This window comes from Elephas maximus, chromosome 2 (genome assembly GCF_024166365.1).
Source record: "Elephas maximus indicus isolate mEleMax1 chromosome 2, mEleMax1 primary haplotype, whole genome shotgun sequence".
In the NCBI taxonomy this organism is placed as follows: Eukaryota; Metazoa; Chordata; class Mammalia; order Proboscidea; family Elephantidae; genus Elephas; species Elephas maximus.
The window spans coordinates 219,542,165-219,561,232 of record NC_064820.1 but is presented as its reverse complement, the minus strand read 5'-3'; the positions used below and the strand labels follow the sequence as shown (position 1 = coordinate 219,561,232).

The window sequence follows — 19,068 nt, the reverse complement described above, 5'->3', positions numbered from 1 at the left end:
GGCGGATTTGAACTGCTGACCTCTTGGTTAGCAGTCGTAGTACTTAACCACTACGCCACCAGGGTTTCCAATAACATACATAAATATGCATATGCACCTGTGTATTTAATATATAACATACATAAGTATACATAAATACACAGGTGCATATGTGTACATACATACATATGTGTATATGTGTATGACCGTATGTATAACATGTATAACGGAACAGACCTGAACAACAGGTCTTCATGAAGATGGTGCAGTTCCATTGCTAGACTAGCATTCTTCACATGAAAAGCATTTAGTCACAGAAATCACATCACAGGTCACAGGCTTCTTAACCAAGAAGGAATTTTTACCCAACTTTTAATTTGCAGATGAGGAAACCGAGGCCCAGCCACACTGGTAACTTAGCTCAGGTCAAATAGTCACTAGCAGAGCAGGAACTTGAGACCCAAAAGCACTGATGGCATTGTCCAGCACTGTTTGCATCATGAACACTGTTGGTTTGACCAGTATCTAGTGTGCTGACCGCGGTGTCTAAGCTGCTGACTACGGTATCTAACCTCCTGACCGCGGTATCTAACCTGCTGACCGCGGTATCTAACCTGCTGACCGCGGTATCTAACCTGCTGACGGCGGTATCTAACGTGCTGACCGCGGTATCTAACCTCCTGACCGCGGTATCTAACCTGCTGACCGCGGTATCTAACGTGCTGACGGCGGTATCTAACCTGCTGACTGCGGTATCTAACCTCCTGACCGCGGTATCTAACCTGCTGACCGCGGTATCTAACGTGCTGACGGCGGTATCTAACCTGCTGACCGCGGTATCTAACGTGCTGACCGCGGTATCTAACCTGCTGACCACTGTATCTAACCTGCTGACCGCGGTATCTAATGTGTGGTATCTAACATGCTGACAGGCTCTGTTCTCTCTTCTCCCTCCATTAGCTCCTCTTTCTCCTTTGTGGTTGATTCTGTCTCTACTGGTCTCCAAATGTTATCAATTCACTTTAAACTTCTTTATTCATTCACACAAATTTTAAACAATTGTATATTAAAATAAGATAGGTAGCAAAACAATTCTGAGATCAAAATTAAGTAAGCATTGTCTAATTAAAAGACTTTTCAAATTTCTAAGTACCAGTTTTCTTTGCTGTAATCAAAATGCCGTTTTAAATAAGATTACAAAGTTTGAAAAGGTGGCATTTCTCAGATAAGATGGTTGAGGGTTAACATTACAGTACTCTTAAGCTGTTTCTAGTGATGATGTTTTATAGTCATTACATTTTTTTTTGAAATTTTATTTTCTCCTTTAGATAAGGTACTGCTAACCCCCCAATTGGCAAGTTGTGTCTCTTGACTTAACCCTTTTTCTCTTAAGAGCTATAACCCCTACTACGTAGCCCAGGGAAAAAAGTTAATTGATGAGATCTGAAATGCTAAGAATTTGGATGAAAATCTCCACAGCAGTTATCTTTCTGGTAAATCTCTATAAAACAAAAAACAAACCCATTACCGTCAAGTCAACTCCGACTTATAGCAACCCTAGAGGACAGAGTAGAGCTGCCCCATACAATTTCCAAGGAGCACCTGGTGGATTCAAACTGCTGACCTTTTGGTTAGCAGCCGTAGCTCTAAACCACTACACCACCAGAGTTTCTGTCTATAATCTCTATAAGGTAGGAATTAAAAAAAAAAAATCAAAGACACACAAATATCATTTTCCTAGGTAGAAATCTACCACTCATGAACATCAAGAAATCCAACTATCCTTTCTTCTTTGAACATTTAGTTCGTCTCATTTATTCAGGGCTTTCTTCCAAAATGTCCACCTTAATATAATATATCCCAGTAGTGTCACTGGCTGAGCGAAAAGTGATAACAACTGCTCCCCACATATGTTAAGCTTTTTGTAATCCTAGGCCGCTTGGGGACACTCTGTTCTATTTCACCAAATGTCATAAGAATCTGAGGTTAGATGCCGTAGAACACACATAGATTTTTTTTTAACTTTCCTACCATTCCCTCCAAAAAGAATACTGTAAGAAATCTAACACTATAAAAAAAAAAAAAAACACTATAGCTCTATAAAAATTTTCCCATAATTTAGATGGCATTTTTATAAAAACCAAACCAGTTGCCATCAAGTTGACTCCGATTCATGGTGACCCCAGGTGTTTCAGAGCAGAACTGTGCTCCATAGGGTTTTCGATGGCTGTGATCTTTTAGAAGTACATCACTAGGACTTTATTCCCAGGCACTTCTGGGTGGGTTCAAACCACCAACCTTTCAGTTAGTAGCAGAGTGCTTGAAAAGACCAAAGTACTGGGTAATTATGAAATTTTTCATTAGTAAAATATCAATGCCAAAAAAAATCCATTGTGCTTCCTTCTCCAAATGGTCCATGAGGAGCTACGAAAATAGGTGCTCAATGGAAGTTAATCATGGTGAGCCAGTATATACAATTTGGAATTCCAGCCCGAGAAAAGAATTGGACCAGTATCTAAATTTTAGCTCTGACCCAAACTCTAAAGTCAACGCTCATGTTGGAAAGAAGCAGCACCATTCCAATTAGGAAATGAGTGTCAAAGAGTGTGCAGCCTCGAATTAGCATGGCCTTAAATAGTGTTTTATTGTTTCCTAGGGCATTCAGTAATATGAGTGCCGACAGCATGTTGCCAGCGAAGCAGTTCTATCAGACAGTTTCTAATGACCGGAAAAGGCTCACTGGGGAAAAGCATGTAAATTATTCACGCAGGCACGCATGCGCACACACACACACACACACACACACACACACACACACACACACACACACACACACACACACACACACACACACACACACACACACACACACACACACACACACACACACACACACACACACACACACACACACACACACACACACACACACACACACACACACACACACACACACACACACACACACACACACACACACACACACACACACACACACCCCCAAAGGGCTGAACATCCAGAGGAGCTTCTTCTCCAGGGAAGCATGCCCTTGCTGCTCGGTCCCACACCGACCCACTCACAAATCTTGTGTGTTATATTACTCCATAACCCAAAACCCATTGCCATCAAGTCGATTCAGACTCATAGTGACCCTATAGGACAGAGTAGAATTACCCCATAGAGTTTCCAAGGAGCGCCTGGTGGATTCGAACTGCCTACCTTTTGATTAGCAGCGATAGCTCTTAACCACTATGCCACCAGGGTTTCCGTAATACTCCATAGCTGTCTTTTTATCAGATGCCATTTTGATCCCCCAGCTAAAAGCCATCTCTCTCAGCTATAAAAAAAAAAAAAAACAGCTATAGCTGTTGTCAAGTCAATTCCAACTCATGGCAGCCCCAAGTGTGACAGAGTAGAACAGCTCCATGGGGTTTTCTTGCCTGTAATTTTTACGAAAGCAGATCACCAGGCCTTTTGGGGTGAGTTCATACCACCAACCTTTAGGTTAGCAGACAAGTGCAAGCTGTTTGCACCACCCGGGCACCTATTCTCACAGCTACAGCTCAGCTTACCTTTGCTTCACCTGTGTCGTTTACGGTGCCAAACCATCATGGGTTCACACCACAGCTGCTGGCTTACTTGAACTCCCCTACGCCTCAGTTTCTTCAACTCTAAAATGGGAACAATAATGGTGCCCTCTTCACAGGTGACCTTTCAACTTCTCAAATTCTATTAGAGCAGATCACCCCTTCCCCCATAGGCTGCAGGGGTGAAAAGCAATAGAGAGCAAAGCTTTGTAGGAGTGGGAAGCCAGACAGTCAGGAGGGCCAAGTCCCAGCAAGCCCCAGTTGTTCCCAGGGGCCTTGCAGCTGGTGCCACGACAGAATGACAGATGACTCCCCCGAAGTCACTCTGAAGAGTCAAAACTGAAAATGTCAAGAAAATGTTGACCTGAGTGCCAGCGCACACAAGGCACACTCAAAATGTGAGGGTTAATGCCAGCCTGGCCTCCACCTGGAACCAACTGTGAGTTACAAATCAATAGGGCCTGAAATGACGAGGATCAGTGGACTCAGACAGGACTTCACATTCCTATAAAAAAATAGTAACATTTCATCATCATCATTTCTGCCCAAAGTGGACATAAATGTAGATTATTCTCAGATCTTCTAAGGCAACTGCTCCATGAGGACAAGACAAGTAGTTTGCATTTGAAAGTAATATTTCCATTTTCCCAATTCCCCTCCTAGATTTTTCATAAGAATTCTGAGGCATCAGTTAACGTACCAGTTTGGAACATGTGTTTTTGCACTATTAACTCAACACAACTAAATAGTATTTAACCAGTGCTGTTGAATCGATTCTGACTCATGGCGACTATGATGGTTAAGGTTGTGTGTCATCTTGGCTGGGCCATGATTCTCGGTGGTTTGGCAATTATGATGTAGTTTGGCAGTTATGTAATGATGTAACTAACTCCATGATGAGATCTGATATAATGTAATCACCTCCTTGAAGATCTGATATGAGCAGCCAATCAGTTGAAAGAGCGTTTCCCTGGGGTTGTGTCCTGCATCCAATATATTTGGATTTGCTTGCAAAGTTTGCTGGCTCTTGCTCACTCTGAATCCTGCATCCAGCTTGTCATCGTCTGGTCTCCAGTTCCAGGGACTTAAGCTAGCAGCTTACCTGCCAGTCTTGGGATTCATCAGCTTCCACAGCCTGTGAGCCAGTGGCCTGCCACCTGACTTGCCAATCTTAGGTTTGTCAGCCCCTGCAGCTACACGAGTCAGGAGAACCCTCCAGCCTGATGCCTGACCCATGAACTTGAGACTTGCCAGCCCCTACAAGCATGTGAGCCATTTCCTGAGATAAATCTCTCTCTCTCTCTCTCTCTGTCATATATATGTATATATATGCTTCACTGGTTTTGCTTCTACAGAGAACCTAGCCCAAGACAGCAACCCTATGAGTGTTAGAGTAGAACTGTGCTCCATAGAGTTTTCAGTGGCTGATATTTCACCAGTTGATGGCCAGGCCTTTCTCCCAAGTCATCTCTGGGTGAACTGGAATCTCCAATCTTTAAGTTAGCACCTGAGCACATTACCCATTTGCACCACCCAGGGACTCCAAATATTTATTTGCTTACATAATAAGTCCTTATAGATTCCTTTGCTTTAAAGTATTGATATACACTTTATACTTCAAATTAGTTTAAGCCTTAAACTAAACTTCGACTTCAGTGGAATTGACAGTAAATACGAATTTCTATAGAGCTGACTCCTTTGTTCTTCATTTACAAAGAAAGAGATGAAGGTGTTGCATCATCTGATTTTGCAGTAACAAACAGCCTCCAAATTTCCAGGGCTTAAAAGAGCAAAAGTTTCTCTTTCACACTACATGTCATCTACAGCTCTATTCATGTCCTCTTCACTCCAGGGTATAGACTGAAGAAGCAGCCCCTTTCTAGAATGCATCATTCTCATGATAGAGGAGAAAAAAAGAGAGAGAGAGAAAACAAAACACCTCGCTTCTGCCCACAATTTATTAGACATAGCAAATCATATGGCCAATACCTGATGTCAATGGAATGAGGAAATATAGTCTTCTTAGAGTGGCTGGGAACAAATAATTATTAACAATAATACAATCTATCACTGATCCCCTAGTGGTTTTGAAGACCAGCAAACTGAATTGAAAACTTTTTGTGACATGGGGGTTAAAATGTGTGGTAGTCATGGGTGTTGTTCACCAAATATGCCCAGCTTCACTCTTCCAAACACATGTTAGGATCACACTTCACTATTCCCTTTGTTGCTGTTGTTGTTAGTTGACATGAAGTCAGGTCTGACTCCTAGTGACCTTACATATTACAGAACGAAATGTTGCCCCGTCTTGTGCCATCTTCATGATCGTTGGTATGTTTGAGTCTGTTGTTGTGATTATTGTGTCAACCTATCTCACTGAACAAAAAAACAAAACAAAAAAAACCCATTGCCGTCGAGTCCCTTCCAACTCATAGTGACCCTATAGGACTGAGTAGAACTGCCCCATAGAGTTTTCAAGGAGCGCCTGGTAGATTTGAACTGCCGGCCTTTAGGTTAGCAGCTGTAGCTCTTAACCACTATGCCACCAGGATTTCCATCTCATTGAAGGTTCCCTTCATTTTCACTGACCTTATACTTTACCAAACATCATATCTTTTTCCAGCAATTGGTCTTTCCTGATGACATGCCCTAAGTAAGTGAGCAGAAGTCTTGTGCCATTCTCACTTGTAAGGAGCATTCTCATTGAATTTCTTCTAAGACTGACATGTTTGTCCTATTGGCAGTCCACAGTATATTAAATGTTCTTCACCAAAACCATAGTAGAAATACATTAATTCTTCTTCTATATTCCTTTTTCATTGTCTAGCTCATGCGAAAACATGTGTATGAGGCAATTGAAAAGACCATGGCTTGGCTCGGGTGCACCTTAGCAACAAAATGACATCTTTGCTTTTTAAGATTTTAAAGAGATCTTTTGAAGCAGATTTGCCTAACAGAGTATGTCACTTGATTTTTTTTTTTTTAATTGTACTTTAGATGAAGGTTTACAGAACAAACTAGTTTCTCACTAAACAGTATGCATATTGTTTTATGACATTGGTTAACAACCTCACAACATATCAACATTCTCACTTCTCGACCTTGGTTTCCCTACTACCAGCTTTCTTGCCCCCTCCTGCCTTCTAGTCCTTGCCCCTGGGTTGTTGTGCCCCTTTAGTCTTGTTTTGTTTTATGGGCCTGTCTGACCTTTGGCTTAAGGGTGAACCTTGGGAATGACTTCATTACTGAGCTGAAAGGGTGTCCAGGGGCCAGACTCTTGGGGTTTCTCCAGTCTCTGTCAGGCCAGTAAGTGTGGTGTCTTTTGATTTCTTGACTGTTGCTTCCATGGACATTGATTATTGATCCAAGTAGAAAGAAATTGTTGACAACTTTTTTTTTTTCCTCCATTTATTTTGATGTTGTTTATCAGTCCAGTTGAAAGGATTTTTTTGTTTCCTTCATGTTCAGGTGTAACCATACTGAACAATGTAGTCTTTGGCCTTCACCAGTAAGTGTTCCAAGTCACCTACGTTTTCAGCAAACAAGGTTGTGTCATCTGCTTGTCCTTGGTTGTGACTCCCTTCTGTTCTATCTACGTGAGCATAAGCAATTAGTATCACTTTTGGTGGAAACTTTTCAAGCCAGTTTATGATATTCCCTTCTCACTTCTATGGTCCTCATAGTAGCACATGTCATAATAAGCCTCCATCATTCTGAACCGTTGATACTGCCTTTGAAGAATAGAACAAACCCCCATCCCCCACCACCACCACCAAGCACTTGGGGCATGCTGCATGACTGAGAAATTGCCTTAAGTTAGGTTAAGCCATTAAAATTTGGGTTGTTGGTATCCAAAGTAAAATCTAGCCTATCTTGACTGACACAAAATGTCATGCTAATATATGACAGGTTGGCCATTGGGTACTGTCAACAGTGCTAGACTTGCCAGGAAATGATTTTGTAGCTAGCCCCTTTGAAGAATTTCTCCTCCATCTTTCAAATTATCCCTTCACCAGTTAAGAATTTAAGGTCAGGCAGACTGAATTCAAATTCTGTCTCCACTCCTATCTGAGTAATCTTGCACATCACATTGCATAACTTCACAAACCTCTCTCTCCATTCCGAAAAATGAGCACTGAGCACAGAACCTGGTGCATAGTAAGTATTCAATAAATTTAGAGAGTAAATCTATGATTCTGCAAATCATACTATTCTCATCTTTATTCTCATAGCTGTCGTTCATTTGGCACCTAAAAAAACAAAAAACATTGCTGTCGAGTCGATTCCAACTCACGGCAACTCCATGCTTTACAGAGTATAACTGCTCCATAGGGTTTACTTGGCTGTGATCTTTGTAGAAGCAGATCACCAGGCATTTCTTCCGCCGTGCTGCTGGGTGGGTTCAAACCAAAACATTTAGGTTAGAAGTTGAGCACAAAGCATTTGTGCCACCTGGGCGCCTCATTTGGTGCCAATTACTTTATTAGATGCTTTACATAGATTATTTTCAATCCTGAAAGTAATTCTGAAAGGTAGGTATCATCCCCATTTAACAAATAAGGAAGTTAATTCTCAGGTCAGGGATTGCAGAGAGTAATTTACCCAAGGTCACCCAGCGGGTATATTACAAAGCCATGATTCAATATCAGGGCTGCCCAGCTCCCCAGTCTACCCACCCCAGTGCCTCTCCAGGGGAGATAGTACGCAAAGGCATGCTTGAGAATCTCCAAAGTAGTTGTTATTGATTAGAGTTCATTAGTGCACTGACAATTACGTCTTGATGATATATTATCTCTTGATTACTGGCCTTGGCTTCCCTACCAGCTCACCTCATCTGACTCCGGAAGGCAGGCAGGGGCAACCCGCTCTTACATAACAGTTGGTACTGAGTCCCTTGAGAGGGCAGCCTACTGGCTGGCACACTTAGTCCTACCCAACTCAATGTTATCAGGTGACTGTGCCAGTTGAAGCTCTGGGCCAACCCCATCCAAAATGGATTGGTGCCATGCCAAGTATAACCCAAAGTGCAACCAAGCGGCAGCTTGTAAACCCTTAGGGGACGAAAATGTGAAGTTTAACACTGAGAGGGAAGAATCCATTTTGAACCTGAATTCCCTGCCAAAGAGTACTATAGTAAAAAGATTTAGGCTTTGGCCAGCCTAATTAAATCCTATTAGGGTTTGCATTTCAGGGTATCCAACAAGACCCTTTTTGGGGTTTTATAATGATGGTGGTGATGCTTATTCTCTAGTCAGTGAGGCCATCCTTGGAAGATTTTAATTAAACATTTTGCTAATTAAATCCATTTCCTTTTACATTTTCTCTCTCATGTTTTATAGAGAGTGAGTAATAATAGAAATCTGTGAAAGCTAATGGATAAGGTAGGGGCTCATGGGTAGTAACAGTAGAGAAAGACACACAACAGGGAATACTGAAGAGACAAGGTTGTAAAGATAGAGCCTAAAATAGAAAAATTAATGCTACATTCACATTGGCCCAAAATTGTTGTTGTTGTTGTTAGGTGCCGTTGAGTCAGTTCCAACTCATAGTGACCCTATGTACCATGAAATGAAACACTGCCTGGTCCTGCACCATCCTTACAATCCTTGTTATGCTTCAGCCCATTGTTGGCAGCCACTGTGTCAATCCACCTCATTGAGGGTCTTTCTCTTTTTCGTTGACCCTGTACTCCACCAAGCATGATGTCCTTCTCCAGGGACTGATCTCTCCTGAAACATGTCCAAAGTATGTAAGATGCAGTCTCGCCATCCTTGCTTCTAAGGAGCATTCTGGTTGTACTTCTGCGACAGATTTGTTCGTTATTTTGGCAGTCCATGGTATATTCAATATTCTTTGCCAAACCACAATTCAGAGGTGTCAATTCTTCTTCGGTCTTCCTTATTCATTGTCCAGCTTTCCCATGCATATGATGCAATTAAAAATACCATGGCTTGGGTTTCAGGCGCACCTTAGTCTTCAAGGTGACATCTTTGCTTTTCAACACTTCAAAGAGGTCTTCTGCAGCAGATTTGCCCAGTGTAACGTGTCTTTTTATTTCTTGACTGTTGCTTCCATGGGTGTTGATTGTCGATACAAGTAAATGAAACCCTCGACAACTTCAGTCTTTTCTCTGTTTATCATAATACTGCTTATTGGTCCAGTGGTGAGGGTTTTTGTTTTCTTTATGTTGAGGTGTAATCCATACTGAAGGCTGTGGTCTTTGATCTTCATCAGTAAGTGCTTCAAGGCCTCTTCACTTTCAGCAGGCAAGGTTGTGTCATCTGCATAATGCAGGTTGTTAATGGGTCTTCCGCCAGTCCTGATACTGCATTCTTCTTCATATAGCCCAGCTTCTCGGATTATTTGCTCAGCATACAGATTGAATAGGTATGGTAAAAGGATACAACCCTGGCACACACCTTTCCTGACTTTAAGCCACACAGTGTCTCCTTGTTCTGTCTGAACACCTGCCTCTTGATCCATGTACAGGTTCTTCATGAGCACAGTTAAGTGTTCTGGAATTCCCATCCTCTGCAATGTTACCCATAATTTGTTACGATGCACACAGTCGAATGCCTTTGCATAGTCAATAAAACACAGGTAAACATCCTTCTGGTATTCTCTGCTTTCAGCCAGGATCCATCTGACATCAGCAATGATATCCCTGGTTACATGTCCTCTCCTGAATCTGGCCTGAATTTCTGGCAGTTCCCTATTGATACACTGCTACAGCCACTTTTGAATGATCTTTAGCAAAATTTTACTTGTATGTGATATTAATGATATTGTTCAATAATTTCCACATGCGTTTGGATCATCTTTCTTGGGAATAGGCATAAATATGGATCTCTTCCTGTTGGTTGGCCAGGTAGCTGTCTTCCAAATTTCTTGGAATATGCTAGTGAGCACTTCCAGCACTGCATCCATTTGTTGAAACATCTCAATTGATATTCTGTCAATTCCCAGAGCCTTGTTTTTTGCCAAAGCCTTCAGTGCAGCTTGGGCTTCATCCTTCAGTACCATCAGTTCTCGATCATATGCTACCTCTTGAAACAGCTGAATGTGGACCAGTTCTTTTTAGCATAGTGACTTTGTATTCCTTCCATCTTCTTTTGAGGCTTTCTGCATTGTTTAATATTTTCCCCATAGAATACTTCACTAGTGCAACTTGAGGCTTGAATTTTTTCTTCCTTTCTTTCAACTTGAGAAATGCTGAGCGTGTTCTTCCCTTTTAGTTTTCTATCTCCAGCTTTTTGCACATGTCATTATAATGCTTTGTCTTCTCAAGCTACCCTTTGAAATCTTCTGTTCAGTTCTTTTACTTCATCATTTCTTTCTTTCAATTCAGCTACTCAATGTTCAAGAGCAAGTTTCAGAGTCTCTTCTGACAGCCATTTTGGTCTTTTCTTTCTTTCCTGTCTTTTTAATGACCTCTTGCTTTCTTCATGTATGATGTCCTTGATATCATTCCACAACTCCCCTGGTCCTTGATCATTAGTGTTCAACGCATCAAATCTATTCTTGAGATAGTCTCTAAATTCAGGTGGGATATACTCAAGGTTGTACTTTGGCTCTCATGGACTTGTTCTAATTTTCTTCAGTTTCAACTTGAACTTGCATGTGAGCAATTGATGGTCTATTCCACAGTCGGCCCCTGGCCTTTTTCTGACTGATGATATTGAGCTTTTCCATCATCTCTTTCCACAGATGTAGTCAATTTGATTACTGTGTATTCAATCTGGCGAGGTCCATGTGTATAGTGGCTGTTTATGTTGGTGAAAAAAGATATTTGCAATGAAGAAGTCGTTGGTCTTGCAAAATTCTATCATGCAATCTCCAGCATTGTTTCTATCATCAAGGCCATATTTTCCAACTACCAATCCTTCGTTTCCAACTTTCGCATTCCAATCACCAGTAATTTTCAATGAATCCTGATTGCCTGTTCAATCAATTTCAGACTGCAGAAGCTGGTAAAAATTTCAAATTCTTCATCTTTGGCCTTAGTGGTTGGTGTGTAAATTTGAATAATAGTCGTATTAACTGGTCTTCCTTGTAGGCGTATGGATATTATACTATCACTGACAGTGTTGTTCTTCAGGATAGATTTTGAAATGTTCTTTTTGACAAAGATTACAACACCATTCCTTTTCAAGTTGTCATTCCCAGCACAGTAGACCATATGATTGTCCAATTCAAAATGGCCCATACCAGTCCATTTCAGCTCACTAATGCCTAGGATATCAATGTTTATGTGTTCCATTTCATTTTTGATGATTTCCAATTTTTCTAGATTCATACATAATACATACCAGGTTCCGATTATTAGTGGATGTTTGCAGCTGTTTCTTCTCATTCTGAGTCATGCCACATCAGCAAATGGAGGTCCCAAAAACTTGACTCTATCCACGTCATTAAGGTAGACTCTACTTTGAGGAGGCAGCTCTTCCCCAGTCATCTTTTGAGTGCCTTCCAACCTGAGGAGCTCATCTTCTGGCACTATATCAGACAATGTTCTGCTGCTATTCATAAGGCTTTCACTGGCTAATTCTTTTCAGAAGTAGACTGCCGAGTCCTTCTTCCTAGTCTGCCTTAGTCTGGAAGCTCAGCTGAAACCTGTCTTCTATAGGTGACCCTGCTGGTATCCGAATACTGGTGGCATAGCTTCCAGCGTCACAGCAACACAAAAGCCCCCACAGACAGACGTGTGGGGGAGGGGGCCGAATTAAGTGTGTTTAATACAACTCAGAAAGCTAAAGTAGTAATAAAATGGTAGGCCTTTATCTGCTTAAGACAGTTATCTGTACTGCCTGTCTCCCCAAAGTCAGAAAGGGTGTACATTCTTCGTGGAGCAAAAATGATGCTGGCCTATGATTTCCAAGTACTTCTTCTGTCTTTCCAGCATATTCCTTTGTTTTCACCCTAGGGACCTCAGCAGATCCAGCCTGGCCTGCAGATTCCTTGTCACTCCATGACCCCAAGTTTGGTTAAAGAAAGAGGTCACAGACATTAAGACAACAACAGAAAATCCAGGGCTACACATGTAAAGAAATGTAGCTTGATTGGCTACCAACAAATCCTGAGCAAGGAAGAGAAGGCACTGTTTCAGATACAGCCTGCTGGGAGGTCTGGGACAGGTCAGCACCCTGCATTTGGTGGATGAGTGAGCCAAAGCCTCCCCTGTGGCTGGAAATACCCATTTCTGATGTTGACAGGGCTCAGAGTGGACACTTTGAGTTCCTGTGTCTTCAAAGCAACTTGTCCTCTGTTGCCACATTGAAAAATAGAATGACACAGTGGTATATCTTATCTGCGCCAGGTGCAATGGGGCACCTCATGAACACTGAGCATCAGTGACCCAGGAAGTTGGTGGCCCTGTGGAGAAGGGTCAGAGAGGGTGTTAGACTTTCTTGTGCAGTTGTCTTCAGGGGTACCCCTCACGTGTCCCACTTTAGGGTCTCTTCTCCTTATGATGTTGCAAAATCCACTGATGGATCCAAGAAATATGCATTAAAAGTTAAACGCTTATTTTATTCATTCTCCCACTCACCAAAATAATTATTTCCACCTTCTCTCTCTTCAATCCTCCAACACCACCACCTGGCCTCACACTTGTTGTTGTTGTTGTTGTTAGTTGCCATCAACTGGGCCCTGACTTATGGCGACCTCTTGTATAACAGAACAAAACATTGCCCAGTCCCGCACCATCTTCATGATCATTGCTATGTTTGAGTCCATGGCCTCACACTTAGTTACTGTCAAGTCTACTCCAACTCATGGCAGCCCCATTGTGTCAGAGTAGAAATGTGCTCCGTAGGATTTTCAACAGCTGGTTTTTCAGAAATAAATCACCAGGCCTTTCTTCTGAGGTGCCTCTGGGTGGACTCAAATCTTCAACCTTTCAGTTAGCAGCCGAGCACTATAACCATTTTTACCACCCAGGGACTCCTTAACCACTCTATAAAAATTCATTTTGCACATAGCAGTCAGAGTGCTCTTAATAAAATATAAATCAGAGCAAGTCACATCCTCTGCTTAAAACCCTCCAATGTCTTCCATTACTCTTGCAAAACCAAGATTCTTTACCATGGCCTACGAGGCCTTCTGACCTGTCCCCAGCCTACCTGTGTGACTTCATCCCAACCACCTTCCCACCGCACTCACTGTGTCCCAGCCACGTGGCTTTGTGGTTCCTAGAACAAAGCTCTTCCTTGGGAAGGTCTTCCCTGACCACCCAATAGAAACCAGGTTTGGTCACTGGGCACCACATCACGTTGTGTGGTACATATCACCAGCTGAAGTTATCCCATTGATTTATTTATTAACAATTAAATGTAAGCTCCATGAGAGGAGTACCTTGTCTTGCCTGTTGCCATATTCCCAGTACTCAGAACAGTTCCTAGAACATAGTAGGCACTGGATAACTATGCACAAAATAAACTAATGGAGGAATGAATGAGTGAGGTATTCTATATGGTCACAAACCAGACTGGTCCCTTAGGCATTAGGAAGAAAGCCTAGAGTCATCTAAGTTTCTACCAAAAAAAAAAAAGCCCAGTCTTGTCTCAGTTGCCCAAAGCCTCCATCTGTTGACAACAGAAACAACTCCAGGAAATCAGTTCTCTAGTCTCTAGTCAGTTTCCTTCAAGACACCTCTACCTGTCATTTAAGATGCCAGTAGCTCCCCAGGGATCTCTCCTAGGCCCTCATCACTTTCTTTCTGCATATCCTCCCACAGCAACCCCATCCCTGCTCCTTGGCTTCAATTCTCATGGGTGTGCAGGTGTTTCCCACAAGTGAAGGCCCACACCTTTCTTCTGAGTTACAGACCCAACAGGTAACTGTGTCCTGGACTGTGTTCCTTTAACATAACTGGTCTGTATTAGTTCCCGAGGTCTGCCATAACAAAGTACCACAAACTAGGTGCCTTAAACAACAGAAATTGATTCTCTCCCAGTTCTGGAAGCTGGAAGTCCTAAATCAAGATGTCAGCAGGGCCATGCTACCTCTTAAGGCTCTAAGGGAAGACCCTTTCTTGTCTTTTCTTAGCTTCTGGTTCCTGGCAATCCTTTGCACTCTTTGGCTTGTTGATGTATCTCTCCAACCTCTGCCTTTGTCTTCACATGATGTTCTTATTTCTGTGTGTCCATTTGTGTCTCTCCGTTTTTATAAGCACAGCATTCAGATGGGATTAGGACCCACCCTACGCCAGCATGACCTCAGGTTAACTGGTAACATTTTCAAAGACTCTATTTCCAAACAAGATACAGAGGTACCAGGGGTTTAGACTTCAGCATATCTATTTGGGGAAAACAGTTGAATCCATCGCAGCCCTAAACTCAGATCTTCTCCTGTATCCCACATCTTGATGAACATCACCCCTAGTCTCCCATTTGCCCAGGTCAGAAACTTCTCATCACCTTATGCTCTCCCCTCACTTGTGCTCCGCAGCCTTCTCCCTCCCAATCATTCATCAAGTCCTAGGCTGTTGCTAGCCCATAGGGCTCCTTTGTGTGAGTTAGAAAAAAAGGCATCTCTCCTCAAGAGACTCTACTGCCATCTTCTGGGAAATTCTTGCAATAAATATACAGTAAGTCGTGCAGTGTACAACCTGCATAACCGTATGTGGTGGTCATGATCATGCCTCGTCCATTCCCTCCCGTACCCATCTCTGGTATCCAAATATCCCCTCCTCTCCAGCATCATGGCCTCTGCACTGGTTCAGGCCACTACCTCCTCCCACCTGGACTATTACAATGCCTCCAAACTGGTTTCCTTCACTGTAGACTCTCATTTCTCCAAATGGTGTTCCTCATAGTTGTCAGAACAAACTTTCTAACATGGAGATTCCATCCTCTCACTCCCCAGCTCGGACATATTCAGAAGTTCCTTGGCCACTGAGGAATGAAGACCAATCTCCTCCGTGTAACACAGCCAGGCTGCTGCCCCCATCCAGATCCCTGTCCCTTGCTCGACTACACTGGTGTGCTGCTGAGGTTGCTGAACATACCACGCATCCCTTCACCTCCAGGCTGCACAGGTGCTAGAACTCCATCTCTCTCTGCAATGTCTTCCCCATTTACCTTCCAGATAACCCCTACTCACCCTTATATCTCCCTGCAGATGCTGCCCTTCTGGGAAGCCTTCCGACTGCTTGGTGGACTCAGAAGTCCATTCTCTCTACTCCCCTGAATTTCCACCAACTTCCACGATGCCCAGTGCATTGTGGGTGACTGAGCATATGGCTGTGTGTGCCCAACAGACTCTGCCTTTTTGAAGTCAAGAGGTTATGCCTTTTTTTCTATCCCTAATGCCAGCACAATCTGGCATATACTATGTGTTCCCTAAAAGGGATGAAGTTTGTTTTTTAATCTGGCCTTTCCAAGGTTGTCTCAAACTTTCTGAATTGCTTCCTTTTCATCTGGCGTCATCTTATCCAGACTGTACTAGGAGACAAGGGCAACATCTGGCTTTCCTAAGAAAGCTGCTGTTATTTAACTAAAAAATCTAAAGACACATTTTACTAAAAGAGTCTGTTTACTCCATAAAATCTATCTTGCATCTTATAAACACCACCTCATACAAATGTTTTTATTGTTGTTAGTTGCCATCAAGTCCACTCCGATTCATGATGATATTTTGTATAACAGAACAAAATGTTGCCCAGCCCTGTGGCATCTTCATGATGCTGGTCTCTTTGAGTCCATTGTTGTGGCTAATGTGGCAATCCACCCCATTGCCTGTTTTCCTCATTTTCACTGACTCTCTACTTTAGAAAACATGATGTCCTTTGCTAATGACTGATCTTTCCTGATGACGTGTCCAAAATAAGTGAATCCAAGTCTTGCTAGCCTCACTTCTAAGGAGCATTCTAAGGAACAAGTAGAACGTTCCATTCAAATACCAATACCTTACAGCAGAAATCCTAAAGACAAACTAGTACCAGAATTTGGTCTCAGAATGTCACAAGAGGCTCTGTTACATAGAAATATCTCTGTGCCCTTCTCTAAATGGGTCTAGTCTGAAGAGACTTCAGGGGCAACCTTCCCGCACAGCTTTCATTCCTCCTAATCACGCAGACAGGTTTCTCTTTGATGTTGCCAGGTTTCCCCTGAAAATCTCCTCCTCTCTGCCAAAGGAACTTGCAAGACTCTCAGAAGAGCAAAGCGTGGGAAAGGGCGATCCCTTTACATAAGTTTCTAATCCATAATTAAAGAAAGGATATATCACCATACAACACTGACTCACTGCAGTACTGAACGCGGAGGACAAGGGGCGGGTCCTGAATTCAGGGCACACCTCCAAGTCTCCAAAGTCTTCTAAGATGTGTTTCTAAAGGACAGCAAGTAAAATCTCAACAGGCAAAGTGTGGTAAAAACAAAAACACCAAACCAGTTGCCGTCAAGTTGATTCCAACTCACGATGACCCAATGTGTGTCGGAGTAGAAATGTACTCCATAAGGTTTTCAGTGGCTGATTTTTCAAAAGTAGATTGTCAGGCCTTTCTTCTGAGGCATCTCTGGGTGGACTCAAATCTACAACCTTTCAGTTAGCAGCTAAGCACATTAACTGCACCACCCAGGGCCTCCAATGAGGTATCCTTATTCTGAGGCAGTGATTTTTCAAAGCCTGCCATATGTCTAGAAACCCTGGTAGTGTAGTGGTTAAGAGTTTGGCTGCTAACCAAAAGGACAGCAGTTCGAATCCACCAGGCCCTCCTCGGCAACCCTATGGGGCAGTTCTACTCTGTCCTATAGGGTTGCTATGAGTCAGAGTCAACTCGATGGCAATAGGTTTGGTTTTTGGTTTTTGACCATGTGCTCAGCACTGTGCAAAGATAAAAAAGGGGCATAGTCCATCCCTTAAAGAACTAACATTTTAGAGCAGGGCTTTGACAAACTGTTTTCTGAAAAGGGCCAGATAGTAAATATTTGAGGCTTCAGAGAAGGCCTCACAGTCTCTGTTGCAACCACTCAACTCTGGGTCTGTAGCCCCAAAGCAGCCACAGGCAATACATAAACAAACAAGTGTGGCTATGTGCCAATAAAACTTTATTTATGACCACATGTAATAGTCACATAGCACAAAATATTATTCTTCTGATTTTTTCCAACCATTTAAAAATGTCAAACCATTTTTAGCTCCCCCGTGTTCTAGAGGATAAGACTGACATAAAACAAATTTTAATACAATACACAATGGTATAACGTATACAATAAACCAAACCAAACCCATTGCCGTGGAGTCGATTTCAACTCATAGCAACCCTATAGGACAGAGTAGAACTCCCCCATAACGTTTCCAAGGAGCAGCTGGTGAATTCGAACTGCCAACCTTTTGGTTAGCAGCCAAGCTCTTAACCACAGTGCCACCAGGGCTCTAAATGTATATAGTAGAAAAATATAGTAGGGACAGTTTAAATGAGGAGATGGGCCAGAAGGAAGTCTGTGGGCTCTTTTCTCCTACTTGCAGGCAGAATTACACATTAAATCTGCCCCAGAAAATCATTACCAGCAACAGCAACAATGATGGAACCTCGTTGGACAAACAGAAGTAGCCGGGACCTGTGGAGACAAAGTAATTTGCATTTATATTTCGCATTTCCCTTCCCTCTGAATGAGAATGTAATAGGGAGCCGAGGTTTCTGACCTTTGGGAGAGAGCTAAAATTGTACTTCTGTTCAAAAGCAGAGACTTATTGGTAAACAGTACTATTATTAACATTGTGTATTCAAAGAAAAAAAATAATAAAAGAACAGGAACATTTTTGTTTAACAAGTGTTTGCATTAGGAGACTCTTGCATTTCTTCTTTTCCTTCCTCTGTTTCTCCATCGGTGAAAAATACTCCCACTACTTAAAAACTCTCAGCTCTTCTCATTGTAACATTTATTTTTAACATCAATTCATTTGGTTTTGAGGGTCTTTCATTTCTCTCCAAAAGAGCCTTCATCCAAACGTCCCTATGTCCCTAACCCCAGTTTTCTCAGGAGACCGAGGGAAAAATATAGCAATTAGCAATCAGCAAAGACACTCAACCTTTGCTACAAATGACACAGCCGCTCAATACAACCTTGCCCTCTATCAAGCAGCTATGCCCTGGCGTCACAGTGGTTAAGGCACTTGGCTGCTAACTGAAAGGTGGGCGGTTCGAACCCATCAGCCGCTCCATGGGAGAAAAATGTAGCAGCCTCCTTCCATAAATTTTACAGCCTTGGAAACCCTATAGGGCAGTGCTACTCTGTCCTGCAGGGTCACTATGAGTTGGAATTGATTCAGCGGCAATGGGTTTTGGATAATGCAGAAGGGTGTCTTTAATAAACTCATCAGAAATGCCTCCAATCTTATGGAACAGCTTTTTGTCAATATAACCTACAGTGGAACTTTGACTCCAAGTAATATTATTTAACGTTTCTAGTTTTTTTTTTTTTTTTTTTTTTTTTTAGTCACTGACCCTAGGGGGCCGTGGGAGTTAGTGGTAGAATTCTCGCCTTCCGTGAGGAGACCC

At 42.5% G+C, this 19,068-nt stretch overlaps 1 protein-coding gene across 1 annotated transcript in view; it reads left to right on the top strand.

The window, feature by feature from the left end:
* KCNJ6 (potassium inwardly rectifying channel subfamily J member 6) overlaps positions 1-19,068 on the top strand; it is a 390,033-nt gene that overhangs the window by 280,624 nt on the left and 90,341 nt on the right. The gene's annotated exons all lie outside the window — the stretch shown is intronic.